The sequence below is a fragment of the Leucoraja erinacea genome, chromosome 1, assembly GCF_028641065.1.
Source record: "Leucoraja erinacea ecotype New England chromosome 1, Leri_hhj_1, whole genome shotgun sequence".
NCBI lineage: Eukaryota > Metazoa > Chordata > Chondrichthyes > Rajiformes > Rajidae > Leucoraja > Leucoraja erinaceus.
The window spans coordinates 135,132,042-135,151,200 of record NC_073377.1 but is presented as its reverse complement, the minus strand read 5'-3'; the positions used below and the strand labels follow the sequence as shown (position 1 = coordinate 135,151,200).

The 19,159-nt window shown below is 44.5% G+C and overlaps 1 protein-coding gene across 2 annotated transcripts in view; it reads right to left on the bottom strand.

The window, feature by feature from the left end:
- Positions 1-19,159, bottom strand: part of slc49a3 (solute carrier family 49 member 3) — a 99,276-nt gene that overhangs the window by 63,099 nt on the left and 17,018 nt on the right. The window lies entirely within an intron of this gene.

The window sequence follows — 19,159 nt, the reverse complement described above, 5'->3', positions numbered from 1 at the left end:
GGAGTATTGAGAGCAGTTTTGGACCCCATATCTGAGGAAGGATGTGCTGGTTTAGTTTAGTTTAGAGATACAGCGCAGAAACAGGCTGAGTTACTCCAGCACAGAGTCAGGCAGCATCTGTGGAGAACATGGACACAGTGCTGGAGTAACTCAGTGAGTCAGGCAGCAGCTGTGGAGAACATGAATACATGAATTTATAGATTTACTAGAATGTTGCCTGGGTTTCAGCAACTAAGTTACAGAGAAAGGTTGAACAAGTTAGGGCTTTATTCTTTGGAGCGCAGAAGGTTAAGGGGGGACTTGATAGAGGTCTTTAAAATGATGAGCGGGATAGACAGAGTTGACGTGGATAAGCTTTTCCCACTGAGAGGAGGGAAGATGCAAACAAGGGGACATGACTTGAGAATTAAGGGACAAGTTTAGGGGTAACATGAGGGGGAACTTCTTTACTCAGAGAGTGGTGGCTGTGTGGAATGAGCTTCCAGTGAAGGTGGTGGAGGCAGGTTCGTTTTTATCATTTAAAAATAAATTGGATATGGACGAGAAAGGAATGGAGGGTTATGGTCTGAGCGCAGGTATATGGGACTAGGGGAGAATACGTGTTCGGCACAGACTAGAAGGGTCGAGATGGCCTGTTTCCGTGCTGTAATTGCTATATGAATGAAGTGTGTCCTGACCCGAGACGTCACATATCCATGTTCTCTAGCAGTTTAGGTCTTCACCTCATATATTTTTGGTTTTCCATGTTAAAAGACCTCTTTTCACTTTGACCCATATCACGTTTCCACTAAATACCAAATTATATCATTCTACAGAATTGACCTCTCAAATGCTTCAGTCCTGCATTAACATCCTTGATTTCAGGAAACCAAACCTGTGAACTGAGCTGCAGAAGTCTGAAGGGTCTCGACCCAAAACCTCACTTATTCCTTTTCTCCAGTGATGCTGTCTGAGCCGCTGAGTTACTGCAGCTTTTTGTTTCTATCTCCAGAAGTAATATCTCCTTGCTTGTATCCAGAATACTCCAATGCTCAAAGGGCCCCAGAATGACCAGCAACTCTCAGCGGTCATGCACCTCATCTGCCCACCCCACCATCCACATAACCGACAGCATGAAATGACAAGAGATGGTTAGAGAAAAAGTCAACTTCAGCCAATCAAAAAATAAAACTAACAATGAACATCTTTTACGCTTTGTTTAAGAAAGAACTGCAAATGGTGGAAAAATTGAAGGTAGACAAAAATGCTGGGGTAACTCAGCCGGTGAGGCAGCATCTAAGGAGAGAAGGAATAGGCGACGTTTCAGCTCGAGACCCTTCAAGGAATAGGCAACGTTTCGGGTTGCCTATTCCTTCTCTCCATTAGATGCTGCCTCACCCACTGAGTTACTCCAATATTTTAATCTACTTTCAAGGGTCTCGACCAGAAATGTCGCCTATTCCTTCTCTCCTTAGATGCTGCCTCACCCGCTGAGTTACTCCAGTATTTTTGTCCATCTTATAACCATATAACAATTACAGCACGGAAACAGGCCATCTCGACCCTTCTAGTCCGTGCCGAACACATAATCTCCCCTAGTCCCATATACCTGCGCTCAGACCATACCCTCCATTCCCTTCCCATCCATATAACTATCCAATTTATTTTTAAATGATAAAAACGAACCTGCCTCCACCACCTTCACTGGAAGCTCATTCCACACAGCTACCACTCTCTGAGTAAAGAAGTTCCCCCTCATGTTACCCCTAAACTTCAGTCCCTTAATTCTCATGTCATGTCCCCTTGTTTGAATCTTCCCTACTCTCAGTGGGAAAAGCTTTTCCACATCAACTCTGTCTATCCCTCTCATCATTTTAAAAACCTCTATCAAGTCCCCCCTTAACCTTCTGCGCTCCAAAGAATAAAGCCCTAACTTGTTCAACCTTTCTCTGTAACTTAGTTGCTGAAACCCAGGTTGAAACCCACACCAAAAGCTTTCTTTACCACCCTATCTACATGAGATTCCACTTTCAGGGAACTGTGCACAGTTATTCCCAGATCCCTCTGTTCACCTACATTCTTCAATTCCCTACCATTTACCATGTACGTCCTATTTTGATTTGTCCTGCCAAGATGTAGCACCTCACACTTATCAGCATTAAACTCCATCTGCCATCTTTCAGTCCACTCTTCCAACTGGCATAAATCTCTCTGTAGACTTTGAAACTCTACTTCATTACCCGCAACCCCACCTATCTTAGTATCATCTGCATACTTACTAATCCAATTTACCACACCATCATCCAGATCATTGATGTACATGACAAACAACAGCGGACCCAACACAGATCCCTGTGGCACCCCACTCGTCACTGGCCTCCAACCTGACAAACAACCATCCACCATTACTCTCTGGCATCTCCCATTCAGCCACTGTTGAATCCATCTTGCTACTCCACCATTAATACTCAACCATTGAACCTTCTTAACCAACCTTCCATGAGGAACCTTGTCAAAGGCCTTACTGAAGTCCATATACACAACATCCACTGCTTTACCCTCATCAATTTCCCGAGTAACATCTTCAAAAAATTCAAGAAGATTAGTTAAACATGACCTTCCAGGCACAAATCCATGTTGACTGTTCCTAATCAGACCCTGTTTATCCAGATCTTTTACACTTTATTTCGATTATACATCAGCAGTTCTCCTGAACATAAGATTTGGCTGATGTTTATCCTCGTTAAACAGTTGCCTTTTCCTTCTTTATAATCCTTGTTAAAATCACCCTTCCTAATGCAATCCGACTGCAATTTTGCTCACCTTAACTCTAACCCATTTTTATCTGATTCTGTTTCTTTGACAAACATTGGAACATATTCTTATACTGTGTAACGCACTGCAACACACCATTCACAAAGATCAAAAATGAACTTGTTAAGTGCAGAGTTGAGCTCCAGGACCTAGAGTTTCCGCACAGGCTGCTGACTGGTTAAGTTCTTCCAGAGTTTCTGATTTGGATTCCTGCTTCTGCTGCATTATTTGTTTTCTACGATTGAAGTTCAAATGCAGACAACAATTTCCACCAGACAATTTCCATTCAACCAGCACCAACAACTTCCGCCAGTGACTCGTCCAAGGCTCAGCTTACAACCCACTCCTATGCTTACTGCAACAAAGCTCCAATTCCTCAGAGAAACATTCTCACATTGCTAATGAAGGGAAGGAGAAAACCAATGAGCTAACCTGGCATTAGAAGGGGAAATGCTGTAATCAAGAATTATCAAAATGGTAATAGGGCACTTGAAAAATAATGGCTGCATTGGACAGTCAAAATCTATCTCTACATAACTAAAACACTGATCTTGTGATCTTCCGGTTTGCCGGTTATTCTTTTTGCGCAATAGCACAACACGATAGTGCTACGATTTTTCTCCAGCTTACTCGCCGTTCTTCTATGCTGTGATTGTACCAAGTTTCGTTCCGATCTGTGGAAGCTGGTAAGTTATTGAGGTTTAAATATCTTAAAAACCGCACATTCGCCATTCAGCGCCGCGCGGATTAGTCTCTTCTACTGTCACTCTACTGTCCGTCCCTTCCTGTGCCACCCCGTCTTTACCGCAGCTGCGGGAGGCTCTGGATGGCCGGCGGAGGTCTCCAACCGGATACAATTTTTGGAGGGAGGGACCGGAAACGGCCCGACCCCGCCCAACACGACCCGACCCAACACAGCCCGGCCAGCTCGGAGACGGAGATGGCACCAATGTCACCAAACGGAAAGCAGAGACTCTGATCCCAGCGGAGGATAACGACCAACGAAGCGACCAGCGCCTGCTATGTGTCCCCATCGCACCCCAACCCCATCCCTTCTGGTCCCCCTCGCTGGCTCCTTCCCCCCCTCCCCCATGATACCGCACTCTGCCCGATGGCTCTTCCGTCTTTTCACCGAGCTCTCTCCCCCCCTGCCCCTACCTCTCCCCCCATACCCCTCCCTCCCCACACACCCCTCATAAACCCTCCCCTGCCTATACACATCCCTCTCCCACACCCCTTCCCCCCACAACCCCTCCCTGCCCACACAGACCCCTCGCCCACACAGACCCCTCTCCCACACCCCCCTCTCCCCCACAACCCCACCGCCCAGACACCCCCACAACGCGACCCCCCCACAACGTCACACCCCCCCCCGCCCAACGCAACACCCCACCACCCACACAGCCATCCCTCCAAACCCCCCCACCCCTCCCCCACACCCCTATCCCCCCTCTCTCTCCGCCCCCTCTCTGCCTCTGCCCTGTCTCTACCCTCTCTGTCCCTGCCCTCTGTCTCTCTGACCTATGCCCTCTCTGACACTCTCTCTGCCCTCTCTCTCTCTCTCTCTGCCCTCTCTACCCCCTCCTTCTCCCTCTCTAGCTGCACCTGTGAGCTGGGGGCCATGCGTGGGCGGATAGGGCTGGTGATGGGGTAAAAGGAGGTAATTAATAATATTAATATAATATCAAGGTTAGTGTGTGTGTGGGGCGAGGTGGGTGGTTAGAGTGTATGTGGGGCGAGGGGGGTGGTTAGAGTGTGTATGTGTGGGGGGTGGTTAGTGTGTGTGTGTGACGCCACAGGCCGCCACCCCCCGCAACCGCACATTGAGGGTACGGGACACAACGGGTCACATTTGGTCTAGTGGATTATAAATGGGAAAACATGTTTGATAGGTTGGTTAGAGCTTTTCACTGGCGGAATAAAGCAGATGCGATGGGTGCGGTGCAGTTCAGGTGATCTTTGATAAGATGCCACGTGGATTAGGAAACAACTACAGCATGAGTACAGAAATTGGGAGGTCATGTTGTGTTGTAACAGTCGCAGACATTGGTGAGACCGCATTTAGAATATTGTTTTCAGCTCCATGTTATAGGAAAGATATTGTCAAACTTGATAGGGTTTAGAAAGATTTACAAGGATGTTGCCACGACTATGAGCTATAGGGAGAGGTTGAGTAGGCTGGGTCTCTATTCCTTGGAGCGCAGGAGGAGGATGGGGGATCTTATAGATATATACAAAATCATGAGAGGAATAGATTGGGTAGATGCACAGAGTCTCTTGCCCAGAGTAGGGGAATCGAGGACCAGGTTCAAGGTGAAGGCGAAAAGATATAGTAGGAATCAGAAGGGTAATTTATTTCACCCAAAAGGGTGGTGGGTGTATGGAACAAGCTGCCAGAGGAGTCAAGAGTCAAGAGTCAAAAAAGTTTTATTGTCATGTGTCCCTGATGGTTTGGAGTTTGTAAAATGTGTGCAGGATAGTTTTTTTGCAGCAATACATAGAGGTACCTACTAGAGATGGGGCAGTGCTGGACCTCCTGTTAGGAAATGAGACAGGTCAGGTGGCGGAGGTACGTGTTGGGGAGCACTTCGGGTCCAGTGATCACAATACCATTAGTTTCAATATAATTATGGAGAAGGTCAGCACTGGACCAAGGGTTGAGATTTTTTTAGAGTAATAATTGGAAAGAGCCATAGTTTTCAAGGGAAATTGGACACTTGGTTTGGAAAAAGAGAGAGATCTATAATAATTATAGGCAGCATGGAGTAAATGAGGTGCTTGAGGAGTATAAAGAATGTAAAAAGAATCTTAAGAAATTAGAAAAGCTAAAAGAAGATATGAGGTTGCTTTGGCAAGTAAGGTGAAAGGGTTTCTGCATCTATATTAATAGCAAAAGGATAACGAGGGATAAAATTGGTCTATTAGAGCAATGATTCCCAACCTGGGGCTATGGCAAATTTCAGGGGAGCCACAGAAAAATTTGGGGATTTAGCAGGCCACAGGTTCAATGAAGGGGGCCACTTTTTTTCCGCTAATAATGTCAAGGGGGGGGCAACAGAAAAATTAAAGAGCCCAAGGAGGCCATGAACAAAAAAAGGTTGGGAACCACTGCATTAGAGTCAAAGTAGACAGCTATCTGTAGGTATGTTGCAAAGCCTACCTGAAGCGTAGCTGAAAATCTGTCCCAGCCCGTGTTTTCAGCTCCATGTTATAGGAAAGATATTGTCAAACCTGAAAGGGTTTAGAAAGATTTACCAGGATGTTGCCACGACTATGAGTTATAGGGAGAGGTTGAGTAGGCTGGGTCTCTATTCCTTGGAGCGCAGGAGGAGGATGGGGGATCTTATAGATATATACAAAATCATGAGAGGAATAGATTGGGTAGATGCACAGAGTCTCTTGCCCATAGTAGGGGAATCGAGGACCAGGTTCAAGGTGAAGGCGAAAAGATATAGTAGGAATCAGAAGGGTAATTTCTTTCACCCAAAGGGTGGTGGGTGTATGGAACAAGCTGCCAGAGGAGTCAAGAGTCAAGCGTGTGCGCGATTTTTACGCCGTTTAGAGGGGGGGTGGGTTTAAAACGCGATTTTTCACTAGGCTGTTCAAATCGAGGTTTTTCAGCCTAGTTAATTATTAACGAAAAATCGCTGGAAGATTCCGTAGCTGGAGCTATTTTTAGTTTTAAGGGATTTCTATACTTGTTATAGTAGGTTAAAAATTAACCTCTAAACCCGCGACCGCCGGCAACCGGCCGGATCTCATACAGCGGACAACAGAAGGTAGGCTGTTTATTTTTACGTTAAAAAGGGCTTCTTAAGATCCCTTTATACAAAGTTTAAAGTTCTGAGTAGGTAATTTTGGGCCCATTATATCCCGCAGTATTTTTCTGGGCATTTGAGGGCACAAATCTAGCGCAATGTGAACTTTCTAAACCAGCGCGTTCACAGGATCCCACTAGAAAGCTGATTTAAATGGACTTTAATTTACAGCAATTGAACATTAAATTCCTTCCATTTGGCCTATAAATTAATGTAAATGAGACTTAAAAATCATTTGTTATTGTGAATTATTTGTGAATATTATTTGGACACTTAGGCTATTTAAAAATGTTAAATCATTTATTAAGAAATGGATAGATGTTTAGATCTAGTAACTGATGTCTGAAATTAGCTACAATTGGGTAACTAACTAATTATATGCTTTAATTTCAGGTCATCCAAGTAAGATTATTTTATATTTGTTTCAGAATGCTTCAATCTATGATAACTGAAAATTTCATTCAGCTCTCTTAATTTTTAAGAAAGTTATGGGCTTTTGACTGTCCACGATCACAGCTTTTTTGTTGTGTCCATAGAAAATCAATAGGGAACAAGATGCTATTTTCCCAGTATGAAAATGGCCATAACTTTTTAAATACTTGAGATATGAAAGTGAATTAGGTGTCAAATTAAACTTATTTTTATGCTTTATCTGATGGGATAAATTGCAGACTTGATTTTTTAAGTCTCAAAATTTTGTAACATTGCTACTATCTGCAGAGCCAAAAGAGATGGGGGGAGATATTGAACAATTTATTTTCTTCGATATTCACCAAGGAGAAGGATATTGAATTATGTGAGGTATGGGAAACAAGTAGAGTAGCTATGGAAACTATGAGATTCAAAGAAGAGGAAGTACTGACACTTTTGAAAAATATAAAAGTGGATAAGTCTCCAGGTCCTGACAGGATATTCCCTAGGACATTGAGGGAAGTTAGTGTAGGGGTTATGACAGAAATATTTCAAATGTCATTAGAAACGGGAATGGTGCCGGAGGATTGTCGTACTGTGCATGTTGTTCCATTGTTTAAAATTGTTTTGGCCCTCTGCTGCACCAGAGGACCAAACACCCTCGACCACTGCTACACCACCATTAGGAATACCTACCGCTCTATCCCTCGCCCTCACTTCGGTAAATTCGACCATGCCGCGGTGCTGCTTCTTTCTGCCTACAGCAACTGAAGAGCGCACCCCCCGAGGTGAGGACTGCACAGAGCTGCTCGTGGGGGAGGGGCAGAGGAACAACTACAGGGCTGTTTGGAGTCAGTGGACTGGGCAATGTTCAGGGAGTTGGCAACGGACCTGAACGAATACGCCACAGTCGTTACAGACTTCATAAAGAAATGTGTGGAGGACTGCATCCCAACAAAAACCTTCCAAGTGTTTCCCAATCAGAAGCCTTGGATGAACCTCAGATGAGATCTGCACTCTTCTGAAGACCAGACACCAGGCATTCATGTCTGATGATACAGTGGTCTACAAGAAGTCCAGATACGACCTTGGTAAGGCCATCAAAAAGGCCAAAAGGGACTTCTGCTCCAAACTGGAGGATGAGACAGATGTTCGGCAGCTATGGCGGGGCTTGAATGCAATCACCTCCTACAAGGCGCGACGATCAGGAGGCAGCTCGAATGTTGGAGAAACATCACTCCTTGACGAGCTCAATGTATTTTACGCACGCTTTGATAGGGAGAATACTGATGTACCTTCGCGAGCCCCCATTCGCTGTGATGGTATTTCAGTCACAGTCACAGAGGCCGACGTCAGAAAATCCTTCAGAGGGGTGAACCCTCAAAAAGCGCCTGGACCTGATGGTATACCCGGTCGTGTTCTAAAACCCTGTGCGGACCAATTGGCTGGAGTTTTTACGGACATTTTCAACCTCTCACATCTGAGGTCTGAGATTCCCACCTGCTTTAAAAGGGCATCAATTATACCGGTGCCCAAGAAGAGCAAGGTGACGTGCCTCAATGACTATCGACCCGTGGCACTAACGTTTGTGGTGATGAAGTGTTTTGAGAGGTTGATCATGGTGCAAATCAACTCCTACCTCGACAAAACCTGGACCCTCTGCAGTTTGCTTACCGCCACAACAGATCAACGGCGGATGCGATCTCGCTGGCTCTCCACTCCGCTCTGGACCACTTGGACAGCAAAAACACATATGTCAGGCTGTTATTCATTGATCACAGCTCGGCATTTAATACAATCATCCCCTCTAAGCTGGTTAACAAACTCGCAAAACTGGGTCTCTGCGCATCCCTCTGCAATTGTATCCGTGACTTCCTCATTCACAGACCACAGTTAGTTCGTATTGGTGGAAATGTGTCAGCCTCAATAACAATCAGCATGGGAGCACCTCAAGGCTGCGTGCTTAGCCCCATGCTGTACTCACTCTATACTCATGACTGCCGGTCATAATGCAAACTCCATCATCAAGTTCGTTGATGACACCACTGTTGTGGGACGTATCACTGATGGAGACGAGTCAGAGTACAGAAGTGAGATCGACTGACTGACCAAATGGTGCCAAGCACAATAACCTGGCCCTCAACACCAGCAAAACCAAGGAACTGATTGTGGTCTTTGGAAGGGGGAGGATGGGGACCCACAATCCCATTTAAATCAACGGGTCGATGGTGGAAAGGGTCAAGAGCTTCAAATTCCTGGGTGTGCACATCTCTGAAGATCTCTCCTGGTCCGAGAACACTGATGCAATCATAAAGAAAGCACTTCAGCGCCTCTGCTTCCTGAGAAGATTACGGAGAGTTGCTATGTCAAGGAGGACCCTCTAACTTCTACAGGTGCACAGTGGAGAGCATGCTGACTGGTTGCTTTGTGGCTTGGTTCGGAAACTTGAGCGCCCTGGAGCGGAAAAGACTACAAAAAGTGATAAACACTGCCCAGTCCATCATTGGCTCTGACCTCCCGTCCATCGAGGGGATCTATCACAGTCGCTGCCTCAAAAAGGCTGGCAGCATCATCAAGGACCCACACCATCCGGGCCATACACTCATCTCCCCACTACCTTCAGGTAAAAAGTACAGGAGCCTGAAGACTGCAATGACCAGGTTCAGGAACATTCATGTGTGTATATATATTTATGCAATGGTATATGGACACACTGATCTGTTCAGTATTCGTGCCTAGTATGTTCTGGTGTGCTAAAGCAAAGCAAGAATTTCATTGTCCTATCATCTATATTACTAAAACTCTGTTCTTGACCGGTTTCGGCTTTCTGTGCTGCGGTTTCCGAGAGTACGCCGCCACCTACGGCCGTCATTTTTGGCCACCTTGCTCAGAGCCCCCCTCCGCCGCGTATGTGCCGAGGATTTTTCCCGTCGATGAAAATTGACAGAGATATTAATGTTTTTACAACATTCCCCATTCTCTCTGCTGCCCCAGCTGGAGGGAGGGGGAGCGACTATAAAACCAGGAAGTGGTGTGCCTCAATCAGTCTCTGCAAGTGGTGTGCCTCAATCAGTCTCTGCAAGTGGTGTGCCTCAATCAGTCTCTGCAAGTGGTGTGCCTCAATCAGAGTTTTGAATGACACTGACAAATGTCTACAGCACTGTAAGTACCCTTAATTTGGTTTGAAAATTAAAATATGGTTAGAGGTAAAAAAGCACTGCCTGCAAATGGTTGTTTGGGTTGTAGTAAAAAGGCACTATCTCCCCCCCCCCCCCCCCCCCCCTCCCCCCCCCCCCCTCCCCCCCCTCTCCCCCCCCCCCCCTCCCCCTCCCCCTCCTCCCTCCTCTCCTCTCTCTCCCCTCTCCCCCTCCTCCCCCCTCCTCCCCCCCCTCTCCTCCCCCATCCATCTCCTCCCCCCTCCTCCTCCTCTCCTCCCCCCCCCTCCAACTCTCCTCTCCCCCCCCCCCCTCTCCTCTCCCCCTCCCCGCCCCCTCCCCCCCCTCTCTCTCTCCCCCTCTCTCTCCCCCCCTCTCTCTCTCTCTCTCTCCCCCCTCCTCCCCTCCATTAGGGTACGTGCAGGGGGGGAGGGGGGGGTTAGTTAGTGTGTGACGCAGCATGCCGCCCCCCCCGCCCCCACAACCACACGTTGGGGGAACAGACCCAACGGGTCTGCACTTGGTCTAGTATAACCATAAAACCATATAACAATTACAGCACGGAAACAGGCCATCTCTGCACTTCTAGTCCGTGACAAACACTTATTCTCCCCTAGTCCCATCTACCTGCACTCAGACCATAACCCTCCATTCCTTTCCCGTCCATATACCTATCCAATTTATTTTTTAATGATAAAATCGAACCTGCCTCCACCACTACCACTGGAAGCTCATTCCACACAGCTACCACTCTCTGAGTAAAGAAGTTCCCCCTCATGTTACTCCTAAACTTCTATTCCTTAATTAACCATATAACCATATAACATATAACAATTACAGCACGGAAACAGGCCATCTCGACCCTTCTAGTCCGTGCCGAACACATAATCTCCCCTAGTCCCATATACCTGCGCTCAGACCATAACCCTCCATTCCCTTCCCATCCATATAACTATCCAATTTATTTTTAAATGATAAAAACGAACCTGCCTCCACCACCTTCACTGGAAGCTCATTCCACACAGCTACCACTCTCTGAGTAAAGAAGTTCCCCCTCATGTTACCCCTAAACTTCAGTCCCTTAATTCTCATGTCATGTCCCCTTGTTTGAATCTTCCCTACTCTCAGTGGGAAAAGCTTTTCCACGTCAACTCTGTCTATCCCTCTCATCATTTTAAAAACCTCTATCAAGTCCCCCCTTAACCTTCTGCGCTCCAAAGAATAAAGCCCTAACTTGTTCAACCTCTCTCTGTAACTTAGTTGCTGAAACCCAGGCAACATTCTAGTAAATCTCCTCTGTACTCTCTCTATTTTGTTGACATCCTTCCTATAATTAGGTGACCAAAATTGTACACCATACTCCAGAATTGGCCTCACCAATGCCTTGTACAATTTTAACATTACATCCCAACTTCTATACTCAATGCTCTGATTTATAAAGGCCAGCACACCAAAAGCTTTCTTTACCACCCTATCTACATGAGATTCCACTTTCAGGGAACTGTGCACAGTTATTCCCAGATCCCTCTGTTCACCTACATTCTTCAATTCCCTACCATTTACCATGTACGTCCTATTTTGATTTGTCCTGCCAAGATGTAGCACCTCACACTTATCAGCATTAAACTCCATCTGCCATCTTTCAGCCCACTCTTCCAACTGGCATAAATCTCTCTGTAGACTTTGAAACTCTACTTAATTACCCGCAACCCCACCTATCTTAGTATCATCTGCATACTTACTAATCCAATTTACCACACCATCATCCAGATCATTGATGTACATGACAAACAACAGTGGACCCAACACAGATCCCTGTGGCACCCCACTCGTCACTGGCCTCCAACCTGACAAACAACCATCCACCATTACTCTCTGGCATTCCCATTCAGCCACTGTTGAATCCATCTTGCTACTCCACCATTAATACCCAACCATTGAACCTTCTTAACCAACCTTCCATGAGGAACCTTGTCAAAGGCCTTACTGAAGTCCATATACACAACATCCACTGCGTTACCCTCATCAATTTCCCGAGTAACATCTTCAAAAAATTCAAGAAGATTAGTTAAACAAGACCTTCCAGGCACAAATCCATGTTGACTGTTCCTAATCAGACCCTGTTTATCCAGATGCTTATATATATTATCTCTAAGTATTCTTTCCATTAATTTGCCCACCACTGACGTCAAACTAACAGGTCTATAATTGCTAGGTTTACTCTTAGACCCCTTTTTAAACAATGGAACAACATGCGCAGTACGCCAATCCTCCGGCACTATTGCCGTTTCTAATGACATTTGAAATATTTCTGCCATAGCCCCTGCTATTTCTACACTAACTTCCCTCAATGTCCTAGGGAATATCCTGTCCGGACCTGGAGACTTATCCACTTTTATATTTCTCAAAAGTGTCAGTACTACCTCTTCTTTGATCCTCATAGTTTCCATAGCTACTCTACTTGTTTCCATTACCTCACATAATTCAATATCCTTCTCCTTGGTGAATACCGAAGAAAAGAAACTGTTCAATATCTCCCCCATCTCTTTTGGCTCTGCAGATAATTCTCAAATCATGTCCTCTTGTTTGAATCTTCCCTACTCTCAATGGAAAAAGCTTATCCACATCAACTCTATCTATCCCTCTATTCATTTTTAAGACCTCTATCAAGTCCCCCCTTAACCTTCTGCGCTCCAAAGAATAAACACCTAACTTATTCAACCTTTCTCTGTAACTGAGTTGCTGAAACCCAGTCAACATTCTAATAAATCTCCTCTGTACTCTCTCTATTTTGTTGACATCTTTCCTATATTTTGGCGACCAAAATTGTACACCATACAATTGACCTCACCAATGCCTTGTACAATTTTAACATTACATCCCAACTTCTATACTCAATGCTCTGATTTATAAAGGCCAGCACACCAAACGCTTTCTTTACCACCCTATCTACATGAGATTCCACCTTCAGGGAACTATGCAGTTATTCCCAGTTCCCTCTGTTCAACTGCATTCCTCAATTAGCTACCATTTACCGTGTACGTCCTATTTTGATTTGTCCTGCCAAGATGTAGCACCTCACACTTATCAGCAATAAACCCCATCTGCCATTTTTCAGCCCACTCTTCCAAATGGCCTAAATCTCTCTGTAGACTTTGAAAATCTACATTATCCACAAATCCACCTATCTTAGTATCATCTGTGTACTTACTAATCCAATTTACCACACCATCATCCAGATCATTGATGTATATGACAAATAACAGTGGACCCAACACATATCCCCGAGGCACCCAACTAGTCACCTGCCTCCAACCTGACAAACAGCCATCCACCATTACTCTCTGGCATCTCCCATACAACCACTGTTGAATCCATCTTGCTACTCCATCATTAATACCCAACAATTGAACCTTCTTAACCAACCTTCCATGAGGGACCTTGACAAAGGCCTTACTGAAGTCCATATAGACAACATCCACTGCTTTACCCTCATCAATTTCCCTAGTAACCTCTTCAAAAAATTCAAGAAGATTAGTCAAACATGACCTTCCAGGCACAAATCCATGTTGACTGTTCCTAATCAGACCCTGTTTATCCAGATGCTTATATATATTATCTCTAAGTATCCTTTCCATTAATTTGCCCACCACTGATGTCAAACTAACAGAACCTCTAGTTCCTAAAACCCATTTCCATCACTGATTTCAATATAGATGTATAACACAGGAAAGAGTATCCGGAAGCCAGAGGATTGGGAAACTTTCATAGGACAACAGAAGGAAACAAAACGGGCAATACGGGCTGCAAAGATGAAGTACGAAGTGAAGCTGGCCAGGAATATAAAGAGGGGTAGTAAAAGCTTCTTTAGATATGTTAAGGGAAAAAGAATAGCAATGTCAAATGTGGATCCCTTTAAAGCAGACACAGGTGAAATTATTATGGGGAACAAGGAAATAGCAGAAGACTTAAACAGGTACTTCGGATCTGTCTTCACTAAGGAAGACACAAACAATCTCCCAAAAGTACTGGAGGACAGAGGATCTAAGGGGGTCGAGGAACTGAAATAAATTTTCATTAGGCGATAGTATTGGGTAGGCTAATGGGACTGAAGGATGATAAATCCCCGGGGCCTGATGGACTGCCTCCCAGGGTCCTCAGGGAGGTGGCTCTAGAAATAGTGGACGCATTGGTGATCATTTTCCAATGTTCAATAGATTCAGGATTAGTTCCTGTGAATTGGAGGATAGCTAATGTTATCCCACTTTTCAAGAAAGGAGCGAGAGAGAAAACGGGGAATTACAGACCAGTTAGCCCGACTTCGGTGGTGGAAGAGATGCTGGAGTAAATTATTAAAGAGGTAATAATTGGGCATTTGGATAGCAGTAAAAGGATTAGTCCAAGTCAACATGGATTTATGAAAGAAAAATCATGCTTGACAAATTTCCCAGAATTTTTTGGGGATGTGACAAAATGGATGAAAGGGTGCCAGTGGGTGTAGTGTATCTAGACTTTCAGAAAGCCTTTGATAAGGTCTCGCACTGGAGACTGGTGACTAACATTAGAGCACATGGTATTGAGGGTAGGGTGTTGACATGGATAGAAAATTGGTTGGCAGACCGGTAGCAAAGAGTAGGAGTGAACGGGTCCTTTTAAGATGAAGTATAATATAGATAAATGTGAGGTTATCCACATTGGTGGCAAATACAAGGGGGCAGATTATTATCTCAATGGGGTTGTTAGGTAAAGGGGAGGTACAGCAAGACCTGGGTGTCCTGGTCACTGAAAGTTGGCGTGCAGGTACAGCAGGCAGTGAAGAAAGCTAATGGAATGTTGGCCTTCAGTACAAGAGGATTTCAGTATAGGAGTAGAGAGGTTCTTCTGCATTTGTATAGGGCTCTGGTAAGACCACAGCTGGAGAATTGCGTACAGTTTTGGTCTCCTAATTTGAGGAAGGACATCCTTGTGATTGAGGCAGTGTGGTGTAGGTTCACGAGATTGATCCCTGGGATGGTGGGACTGTCATATGAGGAAAGATTGAAAAGACTAGGCTTGTATTCACTGGAGTTTAGGATGAGGGGTGATCTTATAGAAACATGTAAAATTATAAAAGAGAAAATTATAAAAATAAAATTTTTCCCAATGTTGGGCGAGTCCAGAACCAGGTGCCACTGTCTTAGAATAAAGGGGAGGCCATTTAAGACTGAGGTGAGAAAAATCTTTTTCACCCAGAGTTGTGGATTTGGGGAATTCCCAGCCACGGCAGTGGATGCCAAATCACTGGATGGATTTAAGAGAGAGTTAGATAGATCTCTATGGGCTAGTGGAATCAAGGGATACGGGGAGAAGGCAGACACGGGTTATTGATTGGGGACGATCAGCCATGATCACAATGAATGGCGGTGCTGGCTCAAGGGCCGAATGGCCTCCACCTGCACCTATTTTCTATGTTTCTATATATGTAACACCACATTGCAGGTTCAACAGAGATTTCTGTGGTTTCTGTAAATATGAGTAAAAGATTAAGGGACATCGGCAGAATATATTTGAGTGGCAGTAAGAGGGGTGTAGCCAAGGCAAAGAAGGCTGAAGCTGAAAAGGAGAAAGGTGCATTAGATAAGTATTTCAGCAAAACTATCTCAGAAAATGCAGAAGAGCAAGTGGAGTCACACAGTGAAGATGATGATACCGAAGGAAGCCACTCTGAAGAAGTTATGCAAGACAATCAAAGTGGGAATTTATTTACTAAAAGTGAGATCGGCCATTTCGAAAGTGTTGAATTTGACAAACAAGGAAACTTGCCTGTTGACATGACTGCTGGTGCCTCTGAGGCAAGGGAGAATGGGAATTAAAAATCTGCCAGTTTTGTAAAATTAACAGATGATCCTGCAACATGGCCAGAAATGATAAGTCAGAGTGTCAGGGATTATTTAGTGAAAAAAGGACCACCTACAATTTTAGTACAATCTTTCCCCAAGAATGAGAGTGGAACAAGTATTTAAAAATTTCACTGCAAAAGAAAGCTGCCAAATGGTGGAATTGTAGATCGTCCATGGCTAATATACTCTGTATCAAGTGATAAAATCTTCTGTTACTACTGCCAACTTTTTGCAAATAACGCAGCAAGTGCACGCAAGTTGTGGTTTTAATAACTGGCCAACCATTCATACAAAACATTCATACAAGTGCATGAGAACTCCAAAAAGCATTTGCAAGCTTTGCTCAGTTGCTGTGAACTGCAGCAAAGATTATCTGCTGAAAATACTATTGATGAAGTGGTAGAAAAACTAATCAGACAAGCAAAACGCTGGCATCAAGTTTTTGAGCGACTGGTAGCCACTGTACAGTTCCTGGCAGAAAGAAACTTGTCATTCCGGGGATCTGAGGAACACGTAGGAACACCACATCGTGGAAATTTCCTTGGTGTTATTGAGTTGCTTGGAAAGTTTGATCCAGTAATGCAAGATCATCTCTGGAAAATCCAGAATAAGGAAATACATGATCATTATTTAGGAAAAAGAATCCAGAATGAGATTATTAATATAATGGGTCAAGCTGTTCTACAGGAAATCATTTTGCGAATCAAGGCTGCTAAGTATTTTGCAATAATTCTCGACTGTACTCCTGACATCAGTCATCAGGAGCAAATGTTGATGGTAATTAGATGTGTAGCTGATGGTGTACAATCAAATGCTCCAGCAGGTGTATATGAACATTTCATCAAGTTTTTAGTGATGGAAAGTAGCACAGGTGAATATATGTACAACACCCTTCTACATGAACTTGAAACATTAGGGCTGGATGTTGAAACAAGGGTATGATAATGGTGCCAATATGAAGGGACACACCTCAGGTGTGCAGGCACGACTTCTACAGAAGAATTCAAGAGCTTTCTTTACACCATCCGCATGTCATAACTACAACCTAGTTTTGGGAGACATGGCCAAGACATCTCCAGATGCAATTACTTTCTTTGGAACTCTGCAACATATTTATACCCTTTTTGCATCATCTACTAAAAGATGGACTGTTTTAGAAACATGTGACAGGTCTGTCTGTCAAACCTCTCTCTGAAACACGATGGGAATGTAGAATGGAAAGTGTCAAAGCTGTACGGTATCAAGCTGCTGAAGTTTGAAATGCACTAGAAGAGTCAGCAGAAAACATTGATGATGCTCAAGCAAAAAGCGATGCTGAATCGTTAGTCAGTCAAATGAGAGATTACAAGTTTCTGGTCTCACTGGTTTTCCGGCACTCCTTGCTCTTTCAAGTAAATTTTGTGAGTAAGGAACTTCAGAGTGATAGCATGGATGTTGCTACGGGTCTTTCTTCATTTCAAAAGCTTCGTAACTGGTTAAAGACATACAGGGGAAAAAGGTTTTGATGAACCCTTGATTGGCGCTAGTGAACTTGCCAAAGACGTAGATGCTGAGCCTGTATTCAAGACTCGAAGTAAGCACTTACGCAAAAAAAGAAAATTATTTGATTATGAATCTGTAGATGAACATTTGCCAGTTCCAAAAACAGCCTTCAGTGCAAAATCTTCGGATTTTCTTGACAATGTGGCATCTGTAGAAAGGAGTTTTTCCAAGCTGAAACTGATCAAAACTTACTTGTGATCATCAATTCAGCAAGAACGTTTGAACAGTTTGGCAATTATGTCCATTGAATCTGAAATTAGCAGGAGTTTAAACTTAGACAACATTCTAAAAGACTTTGCAGAGAAAAAAGCAAGAAAGATAACTTTCTCATAATAAAAGGCAATAATAATAATATGACCAGCCACGTGCCGTTAGGGTAGGCAAGGTAGGCACTGCCTACCCCGACTAAAATTATAAAATAATGATTAAATATAAATAGTAAAGGCACGGAGGATTATGCCTACCTAAGAGATCGCTTAGGTAGGCATAATTCTCCATGCTTTTCATGCGCAGTACATGTAATACGTGAAAGTCTGTGTAGCTGACGTGCCGTCGGCGCTGCATCAAGCCGTCAATTTCAAGGGGCTGAAATCAGCTGAAATTCATGGATTGTCATTATCTTAATGGGGATTGTCATTATCTTAATCGAACTCGGAGAATTACGGTAATAGCCACTCATAGGTAATCGGGGCTCTCGCGGACATTTTTCAACATGTTGAAAAATCTTCACGAGTCTTCCCGAGCTTACTGCGTTTCCCGAGTACCTGCCGTTAGCGTTACGAGCCGCTAAGAGACGTCCCGATCACCGACGTACCCGCTACGTACATTCTACGTGCTTCCACGAGTTTGATTTTTTTTTTAAACTTGGGAGAGCTCTTGAATTAGCTCATACAGTGGGACAGCCCCATAAGAGTATCTTACGAAACAAAGAGAGAAGAATGGAGTCCGTGTACAAATAATGCGGTAAGTAGATTTCTTTGAGCTAAATGTTTTTAAATACCGTATTTACCGGCAATGAAGACGCTATTTTTTTACCCAAAAATAAGGCACGATAATGTACCTGCATTTTGGAGGCGAAAGGTAGGTTGTTAGCCAAGTAAGATAAACTTGGCTATCCCTCAGTACAGCAACATCAAGAACGATGTTGCTGTACTGAGGGATAGCCAAGTCTATCAGCTCATTGCTAACAGCTGATGGAAAGCAGCTGTTAAAGGTCAGCGCTGCTGGGGTGGGGGGGAAGAGTTCCTTTCACAGCGTGTGGGGAGTCTCGCAAGGGGGAAAGTTGCGGGAGGGCAGGAGCGTTGAGAAGAAGGGGGTCGGGGATCATGCCAGCAACCATCTCGAGCGGGTCAGCGGGCGATGGATAACAGGACAGCGGACGGTGGAGCTTACTCCATGTGTCAGTGCGAGTAACCTCAAATGGTCTTTTGTTCGCGCTGACAAAGGAGTAAGATCCACTGCCCGCTGTCCTGTTATCCCACCCGCTGACCCACTCCGCTCTATGATCTTTGCTCTTGAACTGGTCCCCTCACTGTTCAGACGGAGAGCACTCCCAGAGGTG